The 6,904-nt window shown below is 39.2% G+C and overlaps 1 protein-coding gene across 1 annotated transcript in view; it reads right to left on the reverse strand.

Annotated features, from left to right (window-relative positions):
• Positions 1 to 6,904, reverse strand: part of LOC311582914 (alpha-amylase 1) — a 37,416-nt gene that overhangs the window by 30,219 nt on the left and 293 nt on the right. The window lies entirely within an intron of this gene.

The following is a 6,904-nucleotide window of genomic DNA, read 5'->3' on the forward strand; positions in this document are numbered from 1 at the left end:
CTAAATGTAATTTTAAAATTACAATGTGCATATTACAGACTTAATGTCATTTCTACATGTCATACATGTTGCTACCACATGTCACTGTTACTTGATACTGTTTATAAGTAACACAAGGTAGCATCATCTGGCATAGCAATCTTTTTCTAAATTCTTGAATATCACATCCAAGTGCTCAAAGTCTTTTTCTAACTTTTAGACTTCAAAGGTCTTGGTATAATCTGTGCCTTTCTTCGTATAGACAAGTAAACATATTTTACCTTAATTTTTAAAAAAGTGTTTCCTTTGCAAAGCCTAAGAAATAGCAACTTCAAGGTTAATGTGTTTGACGTTTTAATCTGGATTAAGCAATTCTGTTAAGAGACAGGTCTTAACCATATCACACAGCAGATCAGCCACATGTGAGGATATAAACAGTAAAGGACATACAATTGAGCTTTATATATTGTACAGAAGAGACATCTGCTTTTAACCACCTAACTAGTTTCTTCTCCTGACCTCATAATGGCATACTTTCCCTTTGCAGACTACATTACCACTCTCATGTATTTAAAAAAGAAAACTTCACCTCTGTGATCATTCTGACATTCATTTAACCACTAGTTAAAAAAAAAAAAAAGGAGCAGGACTGGCTTAATGTAGAGGTTATTCAACTAGTTAATAGGGCTTTTTCTATAGATACAAATTACAACGTCTGTCTGTGATAACCCTCCCTGGTTTGGGTTCATAGATAATGACAGTGTACCACCATAAGGATGACTGACAGAATAATGGAAGGCAACAGTATCAAAGATAAAATAAGGTTCAAGTAGAAGTGTAGAAAATGTTATAGCTTGGACACTTGGGCCGCATGTTCCACATACAAACACAAGGTTCAAATTTTATTATTTCTCCTGAACTATGGTGCTCTGAATGAAAATGGGCCCATAGGGTCATAGGGAGGGTATTATTTGAAAGGATTACTGCATGTGGCTTTCTTGGAGGAAGTGTGTCATTTTGGTGTGGGCTTTGAGGTTGCAATGTTCACGCCAGGTCCAGTGATTCACTCTCTCTTCCTCTCTCTTCTCAGCTCCTTCTCCAGTGCCAGGTCAGCCTGCACGACACCATGCTTCCCACAGTAACAATGGGCTAACATCTGAACCTATAAGCCAGTCCCAACTAAATGTTCTTCTGTGCAAGGGCTGCTGAGATCATGGTGTCTCTTCATAGCAGTAGAAAAGTTTTGTTTTGTTTTTTAATAAACTCCTGTCAACTATAATCCTCATTTTTCCAAGTGGTCATGTGGCCTTAGTAGTATTTACTTATTGGTGTTTTGCCTACACATGTCTGTGTGAGGATGTCAGATCTCTGGATCTGAAGTCACACAGTTGTGAGCTCCCATGTGGGTATTAGGAACTGAACCCAAGTCCTTTGGAAGAGCAGCCAGCGCTTTAAAAAAAATTTTTTATTTATCCATTCTTCTATTGAGGGACAGAAATGATCATAATGAGTGAGTTCACCCAGAAGCAGAAACACTCAAATGGTATATACTCACTTATATCTGCATATTAGACCAAGGGGCATGTCCCACGAAAGCCTTCACTTACCAGGAAACCGAGACAGAGGGGAGGACATTCTAGTGGGACTCTAGATGAGAGAAGCATGGGAGAATGGCAAAGTAGAAGGATCCAGAGGGTCCTAGAAGCCTACAAGTAGAACATTATGATAGGCAGATTTGGGCATAGGGGTCCCGCTCAAACTAAGGCACCAGCCAAGGACAATACAGGCGGTAAACCTTAAACCCCTACCCAGATCTAGACAATGGACAGAACACTCTCCACAGTAGAGTGGAGAGTGGGATATTACTTTCTCACATACTCTGGTGCCTCACCTTTGATCATGTCCCCTGGAGGGGGAGACCTGGTGGCACTCAGAGGAAGGGCAGCAGGTTACCAAGAGACTTGATACCCTATGAACATATACAGGGGGAGGTAATCCCCCTCAGGAACAGTCATAGGGGAGGGGAATAAGGGGAAGATGGGAGGGAGGAAAGAATGGGAGGATACAAGGGATGGGATAACCATTGAGATGTAACAAGAATAAATTAATAAAGGAGAAAAAATAAAAAAATATTTATTCATATTACATCTCAATTGTTAGCCCATTCCTTGTATCCTCCCAATCTTCCCTCCCTCCCGCTTTCCCCCTACTCCCCTCCTGTATGTCTGTGACTGAGGGGGACCTCCTCCCCCTGTATATGCTCATACGGTATCAACCACTGAGCCATCTCTGCAGCCCCAACATGGGCCTTATAATTTCTGAAAACTTGTTAAACAGCCCTAATGTCTAGATGAGGAAAGGGAAATAAAGGATAAATAGGGCATCTCAGAGATGATTGAGGATGACTTGACTGCTATATGATTCTTACCCAATTCACAACTGATACTAATTTTAATATGACTTCAGTTCATCCTTTAAGAGGTCACACATTAGTGGCTTATTCTTTGGTGTGGCAATGTTGAAACAATCTTTTATGAGGTGGAGCCTGGTCAGGTGGCTGGGTCTCTAAGAAGACATCCTCAGAAAGGCTGAATATTTCCCATGGGACCCAAGTTAGTTCCTCAAAAGTAATTGTTATAAAAGAACAAGATTACTCCTTCAACACCCATTCTCTGTCCTCCTGACTCACTATGCCATCTGTTACTCTAACAATACACTTCTATGATGGTAATGCAATTTACCATAAAAGCCATCAGAACCCAGTGGAAATTAAAGCCATTCTTGGCCTTTGGAGATTTCAGTTAAAGAAGCTATTCAGTCTAAAACATTTTCTTATAGCTATAGAGAACAGACTAATAAGTTGAAAAGCATAACTGAAATCTCTTAGTTCAATCTTACCATTTTATGTTTACATATTTATTAACCTGTGGTACCAACACCACAGATACTGTTAACACTATAGGAAATGAGGCACAGAATAATTTCCTTATGTTATAATTTAGGCCATTTTGCCATAATTAACTCAAAGCATTTATCCCTGCTGCCACTACCTCTAGGACATGTGGAACATGAGATTGCCACATAGGTGGCAGAGCCAGAGCTATAAGCTCAAGGCCAGCCTGGGTCCCACAGTAAGACATCTTTCAAACAAACAAACAAACAAACCAAACAAAAATCACAAAACCAAACACAATTATAATGTGTTTGCATTATTTTAGACAGAATTTATTACGACGACAGGATGTGGACTCAAAAATTTAATGAATTACTCTCTCTCTTGAATATTTAGTATTTATATAGTTTAATAATAACTTACCTATTTAGCCACTATTTGAGCATAATTCCTGAATTTATCTTTCCATCATTCTATATTAACTATACATCCATCTAAACATCTTAGTATGCACCAAATTTATTTTCTTATATTTTTATTAATTCATTCATATTACATCTTAGTAATCCCATCCCTTGTATCCTCCCATTCTTCCCTCCCTCCCATTTTCTCCTTACTCCCCTCCCCTATGACTGTGACTGAGGGGGACTTCCTCCCCCAGTATATGCTCATAGGGTATCAAGTCTCCTCTTGGTAGCCTGCTATCCTTCCTCTGAGTGCCACCAGGTCTCTCCATCAAAGGGATGTGGTCAACTATGGGGCAACAGAGTTCCTGTGAAAGCCAGTCCCCACTCTCCACTCAACGGTGGAGAATGTCCTGTCATTTGGCTAGATCTGGGTAGGGGTTTGATGTTTACTGCACATACAGTCCTTGGCTGGTGCCATAGTTTGAGCAGAACCCTTGGGCCCAGATCTGCCCATCATAATGTTCTTCTTGTAGCTTTTTAGGACCTCTGGATCCTTCTATTTCCCCATTCTCCCATACTTCTCTCACCTAGAGTCCCAATAGGATGTCCTCCCCTCTATCCCACTTTCCTGATAAGTAAAGATTTTCATGGGACATGCCCCTTGGGCTAGTGTCCAGATACCAGAGTGATTATATACCATTTGAGTCTTTCTGCTTCTGGGTTAACTCAATAATTCCAATTTTATATACTCTGTTCCTATTTCTATCTCCTTTATTTTCAACTCCTACTTCTAGAAGAGAACATTAACACATCTTCAGCAGTACCATTAATCTATACATAATTATGTAATTTTTTCACAGTTTCAATCATTTTGTTTGTTTGTTTGTTTTTGGAGACAGCGTTTGTCTGTGTAGCTCTGGCTGCACTGGAACTCTATCTGTAGACCACTGGTCTCACTCAAAGGTCCACCTGGATCTGCCTCAGAGGTGCTGGGATTTAAGGTGTGACGCAGTACTGCCTGGCCCGTCTCAACCTCTATTTTACCTTATTACTTAGATTATCCTTAATAATTTACTGCTTGGCCTGTCTCAAACTTTGTTTTTTGTTGGTTTGTTTGTTTTTTTACCTTATTCCTTAGATTATCCTTCATAATTTCAAGTCCCTTCCAATTTTTCAACATTTGTTGTATTCATATAGGAAGTCTCACCTTTGATTAAAGTCAAACCCTGAAGCCTATTCAATGATAACACGTAGACACAATTTAAAACACTCAATGCACTATTTTTGGAAGTGCTGTAAATTTTAAAGGGGGTCCAAACTGGAAACATTGGTCACTATGGGTTATTCTTAGCAGCTGTATCTTGCCACAACACCTTTTGTTTGTCTCTATACCCTTCCTGTGGGCTGAGATGTTGCTACTACCATGGGCTTCCTTCATGTTCAATTTTCTCACCACGGCCCCAGAAATAATGGAGTCAGCAACTATGAACTCTACCCTGGGAACTGAAGACAAGTGATTTTAAAAAAGGATATTCTCCATTTAAATGATATCCTGTCATTTAAACATAATAAATTTGATATAATTAATAGCAACAAAAATGTTACATGGGAGCCGGGCATGGTGGCGCACGTCTTTAATCCCAGCACTCGGGAGGCGGAGGCAGGTGTATCACTGTGAGCTCGAGGCTAGCCTGGTCTACAAAGTGAGTTTAGGACAGCCAAGGCTACAGAGACGCTGTCTCAAAAAAGGTACATGGTTTACTAAACTAAAAATATCCATGACATTCTGTCTTTCACAGCATTACTATTAATGAGCTATTTGTGCTCATCTTTAAAACTATCCCTTCTATGTATATGCAAGGTCTATAACTTAGAAATATTCCTCTTTTTTCCACAATGTTCCCTTCGTCTATTAGGCCCATTTCAAAATCAGTTTCCTTGCAAATTTTAAAAACAAAAAACAATACTCAAGAGATGTTCAAACCTCATTCAGAGGAGGAAATAGAACAGACAGTGATAGTGGTTAAAGAACAGGAACAAGATAAAAGAAGGAATGCAGAGAAATATTAGGGTGGAGATCAGACCTGGGGAAAGCAGGGGCCCGGAGGACAGAAGGCCTGTAGAGAAAAAGGGACTGTGGGCAGTGACATCTCTGTGACAAGCTGGAGACTTAAGTCACAACCCAAGACCCAGCACATGGCAGAGAGCTAACTCCTGACTCAGCCAAACATTGGGCAAAGCATAGGGATCTTGTGGAAAAGTTTGGGGAAGGATAAGAGGACTTGCGAGGTGACAGGAGCTCCACAAGACCAACAGAGCCAACTAACCAGAGCCCAAAGGGGCTTGCTGAGACTGAACCACCAATCAAGGTCCATGCATGGACTAAACCTAGTACCCAGTGGGCAGCTCAAGTTTCATGTGGGTCCTCTAGTAAATTCCTGACATGGAGGGTTCTGTTGATAGCTTTTGATGCCTTCCCTATGATGGGACTGCTTTGCCAGGCCACAGAGGAAGAGGACAAACTCAGTGCTCATAAGACTTGATGAGCTAGGGTAGGTAGGTAGGGGCCTCCCCTTTTTTTTGAGGAATAGGGGAGGAGGGATGGGGGAGGGTGGGACTGGTAGGAGAGGACAGAGGGGGTATGACTGGGACATAAAGTGTATAAATAAAGAAACAAACAAATCCCACTTCCATATGCCACTTTTAAGAGCTGTCTTCTGAGTGGATGGGATAATAATACGGTACAGTGAGCTCACATATAACTTCAAAACAAAACGATTAAAATTTTAGATAACTGAACATACAAAGAGTATACTTATTTACATGAGAATTGTTTTTAATTTTGATTAAATTTTCCCTACAACTTTACTGAATACCAACTCTAACTTCTTTCATCTAGCTAACCAGTTCATTCTGATCCAGGTCACATGTACAGCTAGCTATACCTTAATCTTAACTCTTCTTTAATGACTTACTAAGGAACTACTATATTTGATGGTCCTTTCTTATTTAGTCTACTGCCTACCAAAAGAAGATTTTTCTTCTTGTTCCATTTTAATGGTTCTTTACATAATTGACCAGCTAAGTATCAGCATGTTCCAGGGTTCACTTCTACTTCTAATTCCTATATTGAATTATTTTATCCGTCTAGTTTTGAAATACCATAAATACAAGGAAGAATGTTATAATTCTCAAGGGCATTTTATTGAAGGCACCAGCCTTTGGGGAGCAGCTCTAAAGTAAAGGCTGCTTTATACTCACCACTGACAACAAATAAAGACATTTTAAAAAATCTGTCTTTCTTCTACCAAAAATAAATTTTACTCAGGGGATAATTTACTGTGAGACACAATGTTTCTATACAAATTAACTTTAGAGGTATAAATTCACATTAAATTAGAAATTGTCACAAATACAATACTTTATAATAGACAAATGTACCACCATAAGAAATTGTAATAAAAATTGAAACTATTCTTAAAATAATTACCAGAATAATACTTGTTAAGCATAGGTGTAAATGTGAACTGCATATAGGTAAGAATAAAAAAAAATAAAAGAGTAAGAATCAGAAAAAAATGTATATCTGGTAATACAAAATTATTAATGAAAGCTTATATTGTTA

Source organism: Acomys minous, assembly GCF_964271855.1.
Source record: "Acomys minous genome assembly, chromosome: 14".
Taxonomy (NCBI): domain Eukaryota; kingdom Metazoa; phylum Chordata; class Mammalia; order Rodentia; family Muridae; genus Acomys; species Acomys minous.